This window comes from Perognathus longimembris, unplaced genomic scaffold (genome assembly GCF_023159225.1).
Source record: "Perognathus longimembris pacificus isolate PPM17 unplaced genomic scaffold, ASM2315922v1 HiC_scaffold_166, whole genome shotgun sequence".
NCBI classification, from domain to species: domain Eukaryota; kingdom Metazoa; phylum Chordata; class Mammalia; order Rodentia; family Heteromyidae; genus Perognathus; species Perognathus longimembris.
This window is the reverse complement of record NW_025956683.1, coordinates 136,642-154,674: the sequence shown is the minus strand read 5'-3', so window position 1 is coordinate 154,674 and position 18,033 is coordinate 136,642. Positions and strand designations below refer to the sequence as shown.

Genomic DNA, 18,033 nt, shown 5'->3' with positions numbered 1-18,033 from the left:
TGAGAGTCCTCCACATTTGGGTGTCACTTTTGGAAATGGGGGTACTCTAAATACAGTGTCTAGAATATTACCACAACATACTTCCTATCTCATATCTCTGGCCTAAAGTTAAGTAGCAATAACACAAGATGCACACAAATACAGTTGCTAGGTAAGCTGGTTTTCATGTATCCAGGAAGCTGCTACTGTCCTCATTGTTTTCTTTTCTTTCTGGTTCTGTTAATTCCGTTGGTTCAAGCCCATACCTTGCACAATTTTGGTTGCCAGTGGTGATATTTTAGTTTTGCAAGGCCATCTTTGCCACCTGTGGCAGAGGGATGAAAAGTTGGTCTTTCCCCTTAAGATATAGTTTGACATGGTGGGCAGGGAACATTGCTCATGCCACAGGATATAGAACATAAGCATGCCTCCTGCTCCCAGTAATAGGAATACAAGGCCCTGTCTTGGACACAAAAGTGTTTCCATCAGTTCCTCAGTTCTATGATTTGAAAAGAAAGAAGATGTTTGAAAATGCCTTTCAAAGATTACAAACCCGCACTTGTCACAATTTAAATCATTTTCTAGCAAATAAAATATTATGTCAGTGATCCCAAAAAGGATGTAGACTTCTTCTCCCTTTTCTGTTTATTTACACAGGAATTTAAAGGTATGACAAGCACATTCTACAACTGCTTGAACTTGTGTGGGCACAAGAAATATCAGAGTGATGCCGAACTTGTCCTGGCTGTAGATGGGGCTGAAAATTGTGAGAGGTGTAACAAGATCCATTATCAATTTTAAGGTGTTGTGGAACTCCCACATGATTGAAACGGTTGAATAAATGGGACCAGGAATGTTTATTTGTGTATTTAACACTGGCCTGCATGAAATGAAAAACGAAAGACAATGGTAACCTGTCTCCAATGAGGAGACATGCCAAATCTGATTGTCAAGTAATCCTCTGGGATTGACTCCTAATGATTTAGAGATACATGCAGATCACTGGCAATCTGGGTAGGCTGTAAGTATTTATTCAACTTGTGCTATGGGTAGATTGAGTGCTTTTATTTGAGCTCTGTAATTTTGATGTATAAAAAGTAAATTTGAAAGTTGGGCATTCTAAAAGGCTAATTGCTTTTTGTCAGAGGTCCTGAGATTTCAAAATGAGAATGAATATGGGTGCTAAGTGTATTCTTTTAATACTCAAGTTTATACACTAAGAAGCAATACCAGCTCCTTAACCATAATGTGCACTGATAAATGTTGTTTTTCTATAATTTGCATTGCAAAAAGAAAATACTGTGCATCCTATCCTTGTATTAACTGCCTGAAAAGAAATAGGCCTTGGAGCTGCAATAGCAGCTGACACTTCTGCTCCACAGGCAGACTGACATGCTCAAGTAACTCAGTTTTTCTTCTTTTTTTCAACATGCATGTTATTTTTGCCAAAGCCATCAATACAGAGAATTATGTCCACAGCCACTGATTCATGTAAGACTCTTGTTGAGGCAGAGAAACCCAGTAGGGGCAATGTTTGCAGAGAGTATGCATTTTCATAGTAGTAACAAGACAACTTGACATGCTTTGGAGGGAAACATTAGTGTTTTTTTTAACATGGTTCTCAAAGGGACGGGGAGATCAATGCTGTCAGGATCATCAATTATAGGAGCCTGTGTAGGAGTTTGTCCCTTATGTTAATTAAAGAAGTGAGGTTATTAAGATAAGGGTATCAGTCATTTTGGGAGCCCAAGGTAGAAACAGCCAGCTAGGGAATATAACTGGGGGACTCCTTGACTTAAAAGTTTATAGGGCTCTGTGAAGTGGAGAAATCAAACGAATAAACCTGCAAATAAATCTCCTTGTCTCCTCATTAACTGCCTACCATGAAGAATTTTTGGTAGCTTTTGTTTGGCTTCATTCATCCAAATTTGTAGGGAGTTTAAATTCAGATTGCCTTTTAAGCAGGACAGTGTGCAGACCCCCTGATTTGGGAAACCCAGCAGCTGAAATGGACTGGTGTCCTGCAAAGTTTTATGAACTCACCTACCATATTTGAGGAGGATCTCCAACAGGACTTATGAGAGTTTCAAGAACAACACCCCAACCTACCTCACCTTCAGTATGAAGACAATTTTCTCCTGCCAGCAATAGGTGTGCTCAGACATCTGAAAGAAACTCACCCTTTCTCCATCAGCCATACTACATAGTGTCATGTAAAAAGACATAGATCTATCAGTCTCTTTCATGTCTCTTCTTTAGAAAACAACCCCTGGTCTGAGAGCAGATCCCTCTCTTCAGCCGCAAAGATCATTACTTTATATCTGAATTCCATTTCCAAAGAAATTGGCACAAGAATTTCTGGGCACAGAAGGATGCTGTCGTGTGTGGATATTGTGAATTTGTGAGAGGACCAAACAGGTCTACTGTGCCACATCTCGGGGTTCCAAACAGCTGCTGGGAAGATCAGGAGGAAATTGCCTCTCAGGACTTCAAGATGCTAATGGTTACTGCTCCAGATCTGATGATCGAAAATATCTCCAAAACTTTCCCATCTGTTTGACCATGATGTTTGGGCCATTGCAAATACATTCCTTATTTATACTCTCAATTGTGGGACCAACTATTGGGCTACCATACCAAGAGATCTGACTGACTAACCTGGTGATGACTTAGCTCTTCGTAAAAGTAGCCAACCAACTAACAGTGGGGTAAAAGTTGACACTGACAAACCCCCAATGCTATTGAGACTTGGGCATGTCACTGGATAATGGATGTCTAATACTCACACTTTGAGCCAGAACACTCTTTTTCACTGGATCATCTCCAGTTCCAATTCAACACCTAGACAAGCTCCATCTTGATGATGACCTAAAGGCTCCCAGCAAGGATTCCTGAAGCCTGTTTGATCTTAACCAGCCCATTCACAATGCCTTGTGCATCACCCATATTGACTTCTTTACTCATGCAAGCAGTATGTTTCAAGATCGAAGACTAGTGGCAAGAGCACTGGCTACTACTACACAGGACAAGGTTATCTGCTCCTGCCTTTACCCCAGGCAAACTGCCCCAAAAGGTGGAGCTCACTACTTGGACACAGAAGTAAGAGTAAACACTCAAAGTGATATCATACATGGACATACACGTGAATATGCTTGTTTCTTAGGAACACGAGTAGTATTTGCAAAAGGAAACAGTCGAAAAAACAAACAAGTAGCCTTAGCCCTCTGGGATCCTGGATGTCTTCAAACAGTTGGCTATTATCAATTGGAAGGAAAATCAGAAACTTAATTCAACTGTGTCTCAGAGATATCATCAGGCCAATATAGCTGCCAAACAGGTTGTTAGTCTACCTGTGAAACTACTGTCCCTCTTTGTGATCATGTCATTTCCCCAGCCACAAGTGTTTTCTACTCTAGTTAATATTTTTTGCCAATTCTAGGGCTTGAACTCAGTCCCTGGCTTCTTTTTGCTCAAGGATAGCACTCCATCACTTGAGACACAGAGCCACTTCTGGCTCCTTCTATACCTGTGGTTCTGAGGCATCGAACTCAGAGATTCACGCACCCGAGGCAAGCACTCTAACACTATTCCATGTTCTCAGCCAGAACTTAATTATTTAATATAGTTAATTTTCTATTTAATGATTTAATCTAGTGAATTTTATTTATAATTTCTTGCAAGAAGAAAGAGTTGCCACAAATCAAGGAGCCACCAATGACAACAATGTTCACTGGCTCATGCCTGGTTGTTTAGAAATTCCTGTCATTGTTTAGAAGCTGCCTCACACAAATCCAGTCAACCACACATTAAACCAAAATGTACCTGCTCTCACCTCATTTCTTCCTTCTTTCAAAGATTAATTTGCTTGCAGGTCCAAATTTGAACTCAGGTAAACCCCTGACTAGGGTCGTCAGCAACTCAGGAACCTCTGGAGACACAGGAGCTTTCACAAGTTTCTTTGACCACTGTCAAGAAGTTTGTACTCTGCTATGAATACTGTGAGGAGGTAGAGATTTCACATGTAGTGACATCAATTTTCCAGGAGTAAATGAGGGCAGCTTACTTTCAAAGTGTGGTGAGGCAGCAGGGATTTTGTTAAATAAACAATAATTCTAGGGCAACCATCAGTGCCTCACACACAGTGTCTACTCCGGAGTCTGATGAGAATTAAAAGTGTAAGCCAGCTGAGGCTGTAAATTCTGTGAAAGTATTATTCCAGTTAATCAGGAAACATGAAAAAGTGGGACTATGGTACAATATCACAAAATGTCAGAGAAAGTACCCTTGATGTTGAGCACTTCTTCATGTGTCTCTTGGCCACTATCTTCAGAGAATGTCTCTTCAGAGAAGTCTCTTTTGGAGTCTTTAGCCATTTGTTGAGAAGGAAGTTGGTTCTCAGAAGATTGATTCTGGAGGAATTTAATTTTTTGAATTCTACATCTATTTTAAATAGGAGGCCTTTGTCTGTTGTATGGGCAGTAAAGATCTACTCCCAATTTGTGGGCTATCTACTTATCTTGCAAGTTTGTTCTTTTCTGAGCAGAAGCTTGTCAGTTTGTTGAAATTCCATTTGTCCAACTTTTCCTTATTTTATTTTGTTTGTGTGCCTTTATTAACGTTTCTTACAGTGCCAAAAAGCACAAATGTTTCTCCTATTCCTTCTTGCAAAATTTTCAGAGTATCTGATTCTACCTTGAGGTCTTTGATTCATTTGGAATATATTCTGTTGCAGGATGACATATAAGCATATAGTTGTAGTTTGTTACAGGCAGTGAACCAGTTTTGCCAGCTTTGTTGAAGAGGATGTCTTTCTTCTATCCTACTTCTTAGCTCCTTTATCAAAGATTAAGTGGCCACAGTTCTGAGGGTTCATTTCTGTGTCTTCAGTTCTATTCTACTGGTCCTCAGGCCTGTTCTTGTGCCAATACCAAGCTGTTTTTATTAGCATAGCTTTATAATACAGCATGAAGTTTGGCATTGAAATTCCTTCAGCACTGTTCTTTCTGCTTCAGATTGTTTTTGCTATTTGGGATCTCTTGTTTCATATGAATTTCTGGACTGCTGCCTGTTTTCATTAAAAATGATGATGGGTTATTGATGGGTATTGCATTGAAATTGTAGATAGATTTCCTTTGACAATGTTGCCATTTTCACAATGTTAATTCTAGAATCCATGAGCATGGGACAGTTTTCCATTTCCTTAATTCTGCTTTAACTTCCTTTTGTCAGGTGATTAAAATTTTTACCATAGAGGTCTTTCACTTTTGTTAAGGATATTTCTAAGAATTTTATGGGCTTTTTTTGAGGTTATTATAAAATGAGTTGCTTTCCTGATTTCAGCCTCAGTCTTCAAATTGTTGGCATATAGAAAAGCAATTGATTATTGAGGATTTATTTTATATCTGTTTATTTTGCCAAAGCTTCAAATCAGCTCACCCAACTTGGGAATAGATTCTAGGGGCTTCTTTACATACAGGTTCATGTCATCTGTGAAGAGAGTTTAACATCATCTTTTTCTATTTGGATCTGCTTTATATTTGCCTATTGCCTTATTGCTCTGGCTAGGATTCGAGTACTATGTTGAAGAGGAGTGCGGAGACCGGACATCCTTGTCTTGCTCCTGATTTTAGAGGAAATGGCTTTAACTTTTCATCATTAAGTATAATGCTAGCTGTACATTTTTCATAGACAGCCTTTATTATGTTCAGGAATGTTTTCTGGATTCCTAGTTTCTCCAAAGCTTTCATTACCAAAGAGTGGGTGGATTTTATCAAAATTTTATCAAAAAAAAATTGAGTCTAAAGAAACAATCATTTGATTCTTGACCTTATTCCTATTGATGTAGTGAATTAGTTTAATTGATGTATATATTTTACCAGCTTTGCATCCCCGGACAAATCCCCATTAGTTATAGTACATGATTTTTTGACTTGTTGAAATTAATTGATCAGAATTTTGTTGAGAAGTTTTGCACCAATGTTCACCAAAGAAATATGTCTAAAGCTCTCTTTCATTGATGAGTCCCTGTCTGGTGTGGAGATAAGGATTATAATGGCATCATAGAATGTGTTTGGGGCAAATTTTCACTTTCAATTTTATTGAAGAATTTGAAAAATATTGGCATGAGTTCTGTTTTGAAGGCTTATATAATTGTGCGCTGAATCCATCAGAGCTGTCATTTTCCTAAGATCTCTTATTGCAGTTTCTATTTCATTGCTTGATATATTTATGGTTAGGAGGTTTAAGTCGTGTTAAGTTTGGGCATATCAGTTTTTGCTATGAATTCATCTATTGCTTCAAGGTTCTCAAATTTATTAGCACAAAGTTATGCAAAATATTCCATTTTATTCTGGATCTTGGTTGTTTCTGCGATGATGTTCCTAGCCTCATCTCTGATTTTGTTTATTTGGTGTGCTGTCTTTGTTGTTGGCTAAGGTTTCCTAGACGCCTTTTCATTTTGTTAATATTTTTGAAGAACAAACTCCTTGTTTTCTTGACTCTTTCTATGTTGTTGTTTTTTTTTTTTTTTTACTGTAAGTGATTTAATTTTAATTATTTGCTCCCTTCTATTGGTTGGGGTTTGGCTTATTGCTCCTCTTCAAGGATCTTTAGCTGCTTTGTTTAGTTGTTGAATTGGGATTCCTCCAGTTGGTTGATGTAGGCTCTCAGACCTATACATTTTCCTCTGAGTACAGTGTTTGCTGTGTCTCAAAGGAGCTGGTATATGTATGCTGATTTTGGTTAAATGCCTTAAGCATTTGAACTTCTGTTCTGATTTCTTTGATGACCCACTGGCAGTTCATAAATGTGTTTTTCAGTTTCCACATGATGCAGGATTTTCTCTGGTGGCTTGTGTTGAGCTCTAATTTTATTCCATTGTGGTCTGAGAGAATGCAGGGAATGATTTCAATATTTCTAAGTTTGTACAGTTTTTCTTTAAGATCTAAAATGTGATCTATTTTGAAGAATGTTCCATATGCTGCCAAAAAGATTGTACATTCTGGTGTTGCTGGGTGGAATATTCTGTAGATGTTGGTTCCGTTTAAATGGTCTACGCAATTGTTTACATCTGAGGTTTCTTTGCTGGGTTTCTGGCATGTTGATCTGTCTAGAGGTGACAGTGGTGTGTTAAATCTCTGACAACCAATGTGTTTGCATCAATATGTGGTTTTAGAGTCTGTAGCATTGGTTTGATGAAGTTGGGTGCTCAAGCATTTGGTGTATAGATGTTTAAAATGCTGGATTGATTTTATTCAAGCCTTTCACTTTCAGAATATGTTTGTCTTTGTTGACAAGATGTGTCTTTTTAAGGAAGCAGAAAAGTGGTTCTTGATTTTTTTGATCCAAAATTTTAGTTTATGTCATTTAATTGTAGAGTAAAATCAATTAATATTGAGTTAATGTTGAGAGCTGCATTGCCTTATGATTTTTGTGTCATTTTTTCCTATTCCTTACCCTAATAACCTGTTTTCTATTTATGGTTCATTTCTATGCCAGTATTGTGATCCTGTTGATTTTCAATGAGAGTACACCTTAGAGGATTTTCCGTAATTATGCTTTGGTGGAGATATATTGTTTCAGGTTTTCATTGCTGTGGAAGGTTTTTACTTGACCTTTAGGTATGGATATTTGGCTGGACACAGTATTCTTGGTCGGTAACTATTTTCTTTAGGGTATAGCATACCCCACTCCAGGTTCTCCTTGCTTTCATGGTCTCTGCTCAGAAATCGGGAGTAATTCCTTTATATGCGATTGTTCTTTTCTACCTGGCAGCTTTAAGCATCCTTTCTTTGGTCTCTCTTTAACATCTCCAGATTACAATGCATCAACTCGATGTCCTATTCTGGTCTGTTTTTTGGGGGGTTCTAAAAGCTTTTTGTATATGAATGAGATTATTCTGGATATTTGAGAAGTTTTTGGCTACTATTCTGTTAAACAATGCCTATTCCATTAACTTCCTTCTGTAGGTTCTCAATACCTATTCGCCTTAATTTGGGCTTTCTGATTATATATTGGAGCTACTAAAACAGTCTCTTTGGATTTTTGGCTTGGTTTTGTATTATTTTTTGTTCTTTTTCCATAGTCTAGGCTAACCACACTTCCTGAGACTCAGTCCTCTGCATTATCCAGTCTAATTTGTAAGCTATGTATTTTTGATCTCCCTTTCTTCCAATTATTCTTTCTTGGTGGCTTCCAACTCTCTGCTACTGTTTTCTTTTTGATCTTGTATAGACTTCTTTACTTCATTAATTTGGTACTGAGTGCTGTCTCGCAAATCTTTTCGCTGAGTGGCTCTCCTTTCATAGGACTCTTTATCCTTCTGTTGGAGTTTGTTTAGCTTTCTGTTTGTTGAGGACATAAGTTTCGCTATTAATTTTGGTTGGATTCATCTTATTCACATATTAATCATTGATTAGTGTCCTCATGCTTATGTATTGATCTTTGGTTTGCCTCCTCAAACTCTAGAAAACTTGTCGGAAGCGATTCAAACTTTTCATTTATCATTTTTTATAGCAGCATGTGCAGAGAGCATTTTGAGGACTGTTCCTCTAGGTCTCTGAATGACTGCTCTGATTCCTGGTTATTCTGAGTGGGGGTGGAGATTCCCTGACTTGCCATTTTTCTTGTGTTTTTTTTTCTGTCCATTTGGATAGGAAAGCAAACCCCAAACACACCGGTACGTGATTTATGTCCTGAATCAAACCTGACCAACTCCGATTGTACAGTTCATACAGATTCGCCATCATAGACAGGCAAATTCACTCTCTCCTTTTTTGTATGTAAAAAGAGAGTTAGTAGTCACTCGAGGTCTCCGGGGCAGCTGGAAGGCGAGCACTTCGGCGACTGGGGTAGGCAGCCAGAGCGGCCTTGGAACCGGCAGTCCGGGGCGCAGTGGGGCCCCGAATGGAATCAAGGACCAAGCTCTCGCAAACTTGGGACGTGCATTCCGTGGCACGGCCAGAGCCATGAAGATGGTGGCACCCTGGTCGCGGTTCTACTCCAACAGCTGCTGCCTGTGTTGCCATGTCCGCACTCGCACCATCCTGCTTGGCGTCTGGTACCTGATCATCAATGTTGTGGTATTGCTGATTCTCCTGAGTGCCCTGCCTTATCCATATCAGTACCACTTTTCAAGCTCTGAACTAGGAGGGGACTTTGAGTTCATGGATGATACCAACATATATTTCTCTTGTCATGATCCTGATATGTGCAATGGCTACTTATGGAGCATACAAGAAACATGCTGCCTGGATCATCCTGTTCTTCTCTTACCACATCTTCGATTTTGCCCTGAACACCTTGGTTGCAGTCACTGTGTTTGTTTATCCATATTCCATTCGGGAATACATTCGACAGCTGCCTTCTGATTTTCCCTACAGAGATGATATAATGTCAGTAAATCCCACCTGTTTGGTCATTATTCTTCTGTTTATCAGTATTATCTTGACATTTAAGGGCTACTTGATTAGCTGTGTTTGGAACTGCTACGGCTACATCAATGGCAGGAATTCCTCTGATGTCCTGGTTTATGTTACCAGCAATGACACTATGGTCCTGCTGTCCCCGTACGATGATGCCACTGCTGTGACTGGCGCTACCAATGAGCCGCCACACCCTTATGTGTCTGCCTGAGCTGGTGGTAGAAATGGAAGCAGCAACGTAACAGCTTTTTGGACATCCGAATAATAGTTCCGTATGCTTCCATCTTAGATGAGCTGGTTGTCTTGTCAAAAATACCATGTTTTACAGTTTAGTTCTGTTGAGACCTTGTGTAGTCTCATACCTATACTTTTAGCTTGAGCTCTGGAGTAGTGTACTGTAGGGTTCTTTCTGTAGGGATGGGGTGTAATTTGGGTCCATTAGTTTTCCCCAGAAATATAGATGAGTCTACTTTTGTACCTGCTCAGCCTTAAAGTTGGGCAGTAGGCCACTTTTTCCCTTCTCTGTCTCTTGAAAGTAATAAAGCAAAAGCAAAATTAGGTAATGCTTTTTCTTAAAGCATTCTAGTATCCTTACAAATCCTCAAAAAAAAAAAAAGGAATGTTTGTTGTTCACTCATTGTTCTAATTAGGTAAAATGGCACCCTCATATTTGTTTGAAAGAATTTTCCTGCTTTTCTATGACTTCACTTCAATGACCCTTTAAATTTGTTTGTCAGGGATGTTCCTTGTGAGCTGCATAACAAGCATTAGACAGTACTGGACAGTGACAGCAGAAACTTGTTGAGTCCAAGGTGGTGGGGTATCTTCTCTTGTTAGAAGGGAACTGATTTGTGTGGCACTGTCAGAGACCCAGTGCCCCTTTCCTTCTGGTTTCCATTCTACCTGATGCTCTCTTTACTGAGTGTCCTAACGATCCACTTTATCAAGGGGAATTACCCACATGTGTTTGCCTACTCCAATAGACTCCAATAATCCAATTTAGTTCAACAACACTCAGCTTTTATGAGTTCCACCTGTAATGGCCAACAGTTACAGAGCACATTGATCTAGCATGGCCCAGATATGTGTAGTTATCTAAGATAACCAATTAAACCACCTTTGGAAGCATCCTCTCCCTTATCAATTGTTTTTCCTGTTCAGTATTTTTTCACACCATAGTTAGACAGTTGCTTATAATCTCTGAATTGTTTGCATAAAAATAACAACTTTTTACCACAACCAGATATATACCCTCTTGTTGGAGAAAGAGAAGATTCAGGCCACTTCAATTCTGAAGGACCATTTTAGCTAAAGAATCTACTTGGATCTCATGTGACAGATTTTTAGGTGGCCATTGTAAGTGGCTGAGTGAACAATTTCACAGGTTTGTGTATCCTTTTACAGGTGCCTCAGATCAAACTGCAGTGGTCATGACAAACCTGTCTCAGTTGTACTGATACACAGATTGGACTCTCTTCTACAAGAATTAGAAAGATGAAGGGGAGACTATAATCTGGAAAGCAGAGAGGGGGCATGCTTTCACATAAGGGAGGAGGCACAACTGGTTACCCATTTATACAGGTAAACTGGGTATGGTTTGTACATTATACAATGCTGTAAATCTATCATTTACTACAATTGTATTATTGCAAACTGAAGTGTAGTGTAGGGGTAGTCAAGTGACAGTAAGAAAGTCCTAACTGATACTGACATACCCCACCTAGGATCTAACCTCTCCTAGAGGGTCCTAGGACCCAGGAGAAAGAGGTGGAGGTCTGCCTAAAACTTAGATTGATGTCTCCATCCTCGTGGTTCCCCTCAATGGAGGTGAATGTTTTACATACCCAGCATGGGAAGAAATATACAAAATAGGTATGACTGATAGTTTTGTACCTTGACATACATATCTTTTACAATATGTAATTTCATTTTATTGTAATTTTTATATACATAACGTTTATTAGTCACAAGCACATTCCTTCATTTCCATTCAAACCTCTTCTCCAACCTTTCCAGGTCCTGTCTAGATTATGTCTCAGAAAAGGGAACATAAGTCATTATATAGGGTCACTGTTTTACCCTGGCCATGAGTATTTAAAGAACACCTCAGTAATGTAATTTCTCAGTTCTGGCTGAGAAATTTCTATTACTGGCTTATGGGATTACCAGATACAAGTGAAGTTCCCAAAAGAGTAATTAGACATGCAAAAGTCTTAGCTTTAAGGGTTCTTGAGAGCTTTGGAATTTTCATTCTGTTTCTTTTTCTTGAGCTGGAAATGATGTAGCCATGATGGAATGCCTTTGACCTTTAGTGCCATGGGGGTGGTCAAGATGATAGCATATGGTCCTTTCCAAGTTAGACTATGTCCCTGGGCAGCAAATTTTTTAAGCTCCATTGAATCTCTGGGATGGAAGGAATGTACATGACTAGAGGAAGCAACTGGAAGTGCATCAACAACCCCCTTGAGGATAGCTTGATAGGTAGACTGCAAAGCCTGTAGGTATGTAGGCAAAGCATTTGTTATGGTCTAATTTCTCCTGAAATCTAAGAAGGGTGGGAGGTTATCTATCATACATGATTTTTAAAGGTGAAACCCCTTCCTTATATGGTGCATACCTCATCCTCAAGCAAGTAAGGGGGAGCAGAGTGGTTTATTTTGCACCAGTTTCAAAAATATATTTTGTTCATGTTTGTGTTTTTTTTTCTTTTAGAGTACTATTTAATGTTCTTACTTGGTCAGAACTTTGGGGCTTGTAAGCACATTTTACTTCCAATTTATATTTGAGCCTTTATCAGATCTCATAGAGGTGTGTAAGCCAAATGGGGGAAATATCAACCATGGACTATCTCCCATTTTTACCACTATAGAGACTGTCTCTGTTCTAGAATGTTAAGCCTCTACTCACCTGGACAAGGTATCTAGGTAAAATACAAAGCACTTCTACACAGATACAAGAGGCTTAATTGCTTGAAATCTATTTTTCCCTGTTTCTTGGGGAGTTTTTCCTAGCTCTGATTCCCATGAGAGTTGTTACACAATGTTTGGGTTAAAGGATTCCCAGTTCCACATCTAGTCACTGAACTGTTTGCATGGCTATTTAGGTTTGGGATATCATAATTACTTGTTAGGAGTTTAGTTTGCTTTATGTAACTTAAATGGCGAGTCTAGTTTATCTAGGTCCTTCCCAAAGTCTCAGGGAAACAAATGGCCTCCCATCCTTCTGAACCTACCCTCCACATACTTCAGTGGCCTCTCTTTTTACATGAAGATCTAGTCTCAAATTGTTAAAGTACGATTGGAGGGCAAAATGGGGCCAAAATATTTCTGAAAACCCAATTGGTTTTTTGTTTTTTGTTTTTTGTTTTTTGTTTTGGCCAATCCTGGGCCTTGGACTCAGGGCCTGAGCACCATCCTTGAGCTTCTTCCCGCTCTAGGCTAGTACTCTGCCACCTGAGCCACAACGCCCCTTCTGGCCGTTTTCCCTATATGTGGTGCTGGGGAATCGAACCCAGAGCTTCATGTGTAGGAGGCAAGCACTCTTGCCACTAGCCATATTCCCAGCCCCCAAATTGTTTTTTTTTTTTTTTTTTTTGGCCAGTCCTGGGCCTTGAACTCAGGGCCTGAGCACTGTCCCTGGCTTCTTCCCGCTCAAGGCTAGCACTCTGCCACTTGAGCCACAGCGCTGCTTCTGGCCGTTTTCTGTATATGTGGTGCTGGGGAATCGAACCTAGGGCCTCGTGTATCCGAGGCAGGCACTCTTGCCACTAGGCTATATCCCCAGCCCCCAAATTGTTTTTAAGAATAATTTTGGCAGTATTCCTTGACTAATATCCAGAGCCACAATTTTTAATAACCAGAGTTTAAAAATTAAAACTATTGTTACCTGGGCAGATATAGAAGGCTTGCACCTGTAAACATAGTACAGTTTTTAGGAGGCGTTTTACCTAACCTGTCTCACTTCCTAAAATGACTTTGATCATAACAAAACTTGATGGGTGGAGTTGAATCTTGGTAGAGTTGAATTTGAGTTGGATTCTACAATTTATTTTTCAGCCCCACTTCCATGCATTTGGTGGTTAATTGGAATTAAAGCTGTCAGCCACATTTTTGAAATGCAGGCCTGTCTTTGACCAGAGATCTACAACTGTCAAAATCCTGAATAGTTGGATAGCATTTGAGAGCTACCAGCACACATCCAGACGGGGTTCCTAGATGAAACATATTGAAAGCAAAATATAATATGAGTAGGCTCTATGATGTTCTTCCTTTCCTGGCCACAGAGTGACACCAGAGATCTCATTTCCAAGAATGCCCTGTTTTAATCAGGCATCTGTGACTACACATGACCACAGGGTGTTGCCAGAGGACCACAGAAATGAGAAATGAGTTTGCCCTTGTTTTGGGGATAATTTTAGGGGAAAAGGTCACTTTTCTTGTTTCATTGTCCTATGTCTTTCTATCCTCTGTTAAGTCTGTCCTATGATATGCTCCTTCCAAACAAATAAGGCTTCAATTTATTAAGAACAAATTTTCCTTTTATTTACTATGAGTGACTTTTGATTCTTTGTATTAATATAAAAAATGGTATCATTAACATTATTACTTACTAATATAATTACTATTAGTATAATGACATATATGTTAAATATTAATTTCTTTTTCTATGCATCTGCTTATATTTCAATACTTTTTATTTTATTTGCTGACAGAGTTCTGGGAACCCAGTTAGTGTAAACCAACAGTACAGCAACCAAGTTTGCTCCTTAAAGGACAACAACCAAGTTTGATTATAGGGGATTAGGAATCTCCTGCTCCTCATACTTCATTATACATTAGCAAAGGTAGAAACAATTTAAAAGGGGGGGTGACTATGAAGAGGCCTATGATTGCTCTTCGTCTTGTGTCTACCACGTGGCAGGGGATAGCTCTATTTACAGAAAGCAAATATGCTATGGACTCACACTATGAATTGACCACCAGATGGTGAAACCGATCCAGAAAAATCTTCAATCCTTTGCAGCTGTTGTTTCTACAGCATTTATTTATTTATTTATTTATTTATTTATTTATTTATTGGTCTTTTTGTTTTGAGGGAGGACATTATCTTGCTGAATTTGAGGTGGGGCTGTCCCAGAGATCCTCGTCCTCCATCCTACATTTCTTTCCTGTGTGACTATACTTTCGTCAGCCTTAACCTCCTGCTGTATATGTGCCAGCTGGTACCAAGATACCTCCTGATGAGCATGTTCTGGATAGAGTGCATGCACATGCTGGTGCATGCCAGTGAGCTCATGCTCACATGCAAGTCCCCAGTGGTGTGCATGCATATACTGGTGAGCATTGGACATTACCCTACTAGCGTTATGGGCAAGCTCCTGAGTCACATATATGTGATTTTGAGCATGGACCTCTTGACTCACATGCACTAGAATGTACTGGAAGAGAGAAAATCAATGGAAGCAGGGTTAGAAGTCACAAGGTGATTTTTTAGTGTGCAACTTCCTTGTCCCTCACCACCTGAGAAGGAGGAGGAGTGACAGCCTCCAAGGGGGTGAGGTTTTGTTCTTCCTCTCCACAGGTCTCTCCTCTCCCCACAGGTCTCTCCTCTCCCCACAAGTCTCTTAGTGCTCTGCAGGCCTCTTAGCAGGTCTCTCATGAGACTGCCCAAGCCACACCTCTCCACAGGGCCCTAGGCAGGCCTCTTGCCTCTCCTCTCCCTCCACTCCACTCTGGGAGGCCTCTCTTGCCATCTCCCTTTCCTCCCTCCTTCCCCTCCCTGAATAACCCTCCCCACTCTCCCTAATCTGGTGGCCCACCTCCCCAAGCAGCCTACTGCCCAACCACATGGTGCCATGCCCCCCGGGGGCTTGCCTGCATGACACTGATGTCAGCAGAGGTGGGGTTTCTATCCCTCAGATTTTCCCAGCACAATCTGGTGAGTTTGCCTCTAATGCTACTCTTGGGTCTCCTGATTACTTGCACATGCTGCTACCTGTAGGCCTCTTGCCATGTGAATGCACCCTGGTGGACATGGGCAAGCTGACATGCTTGGTCATGCTGTTGCACACCTGATTTCTTGTGTGTATAGTGACATGTATGCCATATTTCTTTTATTTCTTTTTTATTTTTTTGGGGGGGGCATGGTGCTAGTATTGAGGCAGTGTATTTTTTAATTGCACTGCATCCCATGCTGATCAATGTGTGTCTGGAGGATCCAAGTATGACCCCAGAACACACACACATGCATTTCTTGGTAGATGATGTTGGGCAACTTTCTCACCACATGCTTTTCCTATTGTATGTTTTGTTTCCTTTCCAAACATGTGGAGCCATTGTGTAACTTGATTTGCTGGTGGCTCTAGGCATTCTGTGCTCATGGGCATGCTACTGTGTGAGAATGCAAGCATGTAGTTTCTGCTGGTGGTGCTGGCCATGCGAGAATGTGGGCCTGTTGTTGCACATGCATCTTGTGGTGCCCATATGCCTCCTCAGAGCGAGTGTACACAAGCCTCTTGGTGCATTTACACTTGCTAATATCTGTGGGCTTCATGTTGCTCATGCACGTTCTCTGCATCTGTTGCTGCACACACACTTCTTCTTGGTGTTTGCATCCTGGGCTTATGTTTCTGTTGGTGCTCACAAAACTCCAGTTGTGCATACTCTTACTGGAGACCACATAGTGCTAATAAGTATGAGCTTCCTGGTGTGTGTGTGTGAACAAGAAGTGCTCTTGTCCCTTCTGAAGTGCATGTACCTTCAAAAGCCTATGGGTCTGTAAGGGCCCAGGTGTCTGCTGATTCCCACAGGCCTGCTCGGAACATGCGCCTACCTGCTTTCTTGTAAGGCACACCTGATGTGCATGTGCCTCCAGGTGCACACAGGCCATTTGGTGCACAAAGCTCTCCTGGTTCACATCAGTGTGTTGACTTGCATGGACTATGTTTTATGGAGTTTCTACACTATTTTTGTGAGTGTAGGTGTTGGTATGTTGGTACTGGGGCTCTCTGGTTTATTTCTCATGCTGCAGCATTGAGTACTCTACTCAGGGATTTACAGTGTCCTTGGTTCTACTGTAGAGTTTGTGCTGGCTCAGCATCAAGGTTATGGATGGTAACATGATTTGAAGCTAGTTCCTGGGTCTCAGTTCATTTACCGAGCATGCCACCCAATCCAGATGGCTACTCACTGAGTCACTCACAGCTTTGGGAAGAGGTGTGCTTTCGCAGATATATCTGTTTGGCTTCTATAGAAAGGAGCCTCACACATTTCTTGCAAGTGTCACGGACAGGCCTGGCACAGTTGCAGTGCCCTTGCAGACCACAGCCATGTGAAGATTCAAGTTTTACAAATCCACACGTGAGGCAGAGTCGGCTTAGTTAGGAAACCTCACAATGTTGACTCTAGGATTCAAACCCAGATTTATTGAAATCTGACTACATTTGTTTGACAAACAGATTTCATAGCAACTGTTTGTGAAAATGCGCTACTATTTTTTTAATGCTACAGTGAATTTGCTTAGACTATAAAATAAATTTATATTTTATTCAGCAGAATATCAATACACATTTGAAAAAGCCATGTTTGGAAGAAACATTTGTTCACATGATAGGCAGCATCTGGTACAGGTACACACACACACACACACACACACACACACACACACACACACACATACACACGGTAATAATTCAGCAGCGGTTTCACAGTTCTGCCTCCAAAGGCTGGCAACTTTCAGGACAATTAATTCTCATGTGCATCTGTGAGATCCCTCTTGCTGAGAGACCTGAGTCCCCGCCATAAACCTTACCTTGGACAAGCCTCCCTCCCTTCCCCTGATTCCTTGTTTGAGGTGTCTATAGAACAGGAGTTGACTGCATCTGATCCACACAGCCTGGCCATCTGGTGTGACATTCCTGTGATATTCTTCCATTCATGGGGACCTCCCAGGAGGGTAGTGATTGGGGTGACCCTTTGAAAAGGCTCAGTGTAGAGAGAGAGCAGGCACACAAACAGACTTGGGGTGACAGCAGGTTGGCCATGCCTGGAAAGAAACACCTTAGAGATGTAACAATGATGACAAGTTACACTGCATGGCTAAGGGGTTTGTTGGTTAAGATGATGCCACAGTTATAACAGACTGATCTCCTCCATCCTAACTTCCCCTTCACTCAGAGGAAAGGAAGCAGATGCTGGGGGCTAGTGGGGCAAGCTTATAGTACTAGCTACTAAGCAGGCTGAGGATATAGGGCTGTGATTCAAATCCAGCCAGGGAAGGGATATCCAGGAGACTCATCTCCAATTATCCACCAAAAAAGCCAGAAATAGAGCTATGTTTCCTGAGCCTATCCCTCATGGTCCAGGAGAAATCTGGAGGGGAAGAGGGAGACACTCCTGGAAGACAGGTGCTCAGAGCCAGTGGCAAGTCTCTGTGCTCAGGGACCAGGGAAGCCAGTAGAGGTGGCAGCCATGCAGGCCGGGGCTGGGGCTGGCGGAACAAGTGCAGATGAGCGGGGAGATCAAGCATGGCTCCCAGCCACTGTTACCCACAGAGCAGGGTAGTGAACTGCCCAGGAGCCTGGTGGGCAAATGAGTGATAAGCAACAGTATGTTACATATGAAAAATGAAATGT

General features: G+C 40.9%; 1 pseudogene; it reads left to right on the top strand.

Moving 5' to 3' along the window:
- Positions 1–8,940: 8,940 nt before the first annotated feature.
- Positions 8,941–9,623, top strand: LOC125344609 (annotated as a pseudogene).
- The last annotated feature ends 8,410 nt before the right edge of the window (positions 9,624–18,033 follow it).